Consider the following 2,507-nt stretch of genomic DNA (forward strand, 5'->3'; position numbering starts at 1 on the left):
TACCTCATAATTCATGTGTGGTCATTAATCAACTGTTTCCTCTTTTTACAACAGTACCACAATGAACATTAAATTCAGATTACTTTCCTTTTGTACAACATTACCATACCAAAAATGAAACCCACATTACCTTATTTCCTCTTACACCTATGCACCTATGTTACAATAAGTGTTCACAATGCTCACCATTCGATGACACACATGCTTTATTATGGTGAAATCAGTTTCAACACACTCATTTTCACACATGCACATTTGTATTTATGGTACTGGCTGCTTGAAAATCCTCTGCGTAAGTTCGTCCACTTTATTTACTTACTGAGCAAAAATAAATCCCTACATATGATCCTAAACGTAAAAATTCAGTGGACTTAAATCAGGACTACGAGCTGGCCATTGACATGGGCCAAGAAGTCCTCTCCACCATCTAGAAAATTGTCTGCTCAAAAATCTTGGTACTCTGAGACGAATGTGGGGGGAGAGCATCATTATGGAGAAACGAAATGTTAATGTACAGCTAATGGAATATCTTCTAATGAAGTCGGTAGCAATGTTTCCTCCAGAAGGGTTTTGGTAATTGTTACCAATCAATCGTGCAGGTAAAACATGAGGCCCAATAATGTAAGCCTCAATTATACCTGCCCATAAGTTTACGGAAAAGCAACACTGAATATGTGATGCTACTACTTGGCGCACGAAGTTAGTGTTCGTGGAGTCGTAATGCCTGCTTCGTGTACCGCCACCATCTACCATCTTGGTGATAGGTTTGAAGATGGTCTAAAACACACTGAAACAGGTAACCTCCTATAAAAAAAGAAGTTTCTTGTGGTTGTGACTATGCATGTGCATTTTTAAGAAATATCGTGTAGTTCAGCGTTAGTTAATCTCCCTTCCATCCTAATGTTGAACACAACCGCGATAATGTCTGCACAGGTAACTTGACATCTGTCACCAATAAGCTACTACGACTCAACCACGCAAGCTGTAGTTGCCTATGTGTTTGCGACTCATGCTCGCGAAGTCAGTAAGCACAGTAGTAAATAACATTAACCAATTGCTTACATAAGTGTACCTGTGGGCAGAGCAGGCACCCCGTAGTGTTTTGATCCTGTTTAATGAATTCCCCAGTCTACTGTGCATAATGTTTACACAAGTCACATCTAATACGGGTGTACTGTCCAGAGTCTACTTGCCCAAAAACAGTGCATTGAGGTGAATCTCCCCCCCCCCCCCCCTTTCCCCCAAGACAACCGTAGGAAATGGAGAAATATGTTACTAGATTTTTAAATCAATTACTTGTGTTCTACTGACAGGATTTTTTTGACAGCTTATAATGTTTGTACCCTGCAGACTGATATTAAGGTAGATTCATTCCTAACTCTGGCCCAGTTAGTTTCATCTTGAAATAAATATGCCTTGCAGGCTGTCAAATTTCAATGTGGGTATTAAGTAAACCTGCATTCTCAGTGCAGACCCGTAACACACACTACAACTTGTGTATGCTGTCTGTCAACATGGCCTGAAGTGTCATTTCAAGCATGACTACACACATTGTCAATTTATGGGAAAAGGGATTGGTAACACGTGAAGCTGCCCACCAAATTGGCGTACACAACAGCAATGTCACTTTGACATTCAACTGCTACCATGCAAAACATTGGAAATGTGACTTAGTGGTCATGAGTGGTTAAAACTGCCATCTATAAATTTTGGCTCTTTAAGTACCATGAAGACAATGCCACAACTTCGGGCTGCCTTTTTGGAGGCAGCTAGTAGCCACGACTGCCAGGCGAGCCTCGACTCGGGCTGCCTGGTCAGCTGGTGGAGTGGCAACAAGGCCCGCCAGGCTGCACAGTGCCCTGTCAGAACTTGAGTCCTGCCAGGGGCCCGTGTGAGTCAACTGCTCACTGAGTCGCATGCCCGCCAGGCACTACACAGTTGTGAGCATGAAACCAAATCTCTGTGGCCTGTTTGCAAGTAGTTTTTTACTTCACACAGTATTTCTCTTCTGGTTGATATTGAATTGACTGGTGGCTGTAACATCAGGTAACAAATGATTCCTTAAATCTCTTTCACTGTTTCTAATTGTTAAATCAGTGTATTGTTAGGTGCATGTTAAAAAACAGCGTACCTTACGATACAGTGAAAATAATTAATTTTATTAAAGGTCATCCAACTAATTATCGAATTTTTGTAATACTGTATGCCCTTCCCAAGGCAAATCTGGCTTCAGAATCTGGCTTATTTCGTATCCATTTTCTTAAAAATCAACAGTTTAAATTTATTACTTCAGGGACCGAACACAAACCCTTGTACTGTGGAAGACCATATAGAATCATTGATTAAAAACCTTACAGCTAGGGAAATCTGTATAAATTCCAATCAAACTGAGTGCTTTAATACCCTTTACAATTTTCTACAATAGAACTACTACTTATTTCAGACAAAAGTGTCATTAACAGGATTAAAGAACATTTGGAGGGACTTGGAAAAACTCTTTTATCCAG

This window comes from Schistocerca americana, chromosome 1 (assembly GCF_021461395.2).
Source record: "Schistocerca americana isolate TAMUIC-IGC-003095 chromosome 1, iqSchAmer2.1, whole genome shotgun sequence".
NCBI lineage: Eukaryota > Metazoa > Arthropoda > Insecta > Orthoptera > Acrididae > Schistocerca > Schistocerca americana.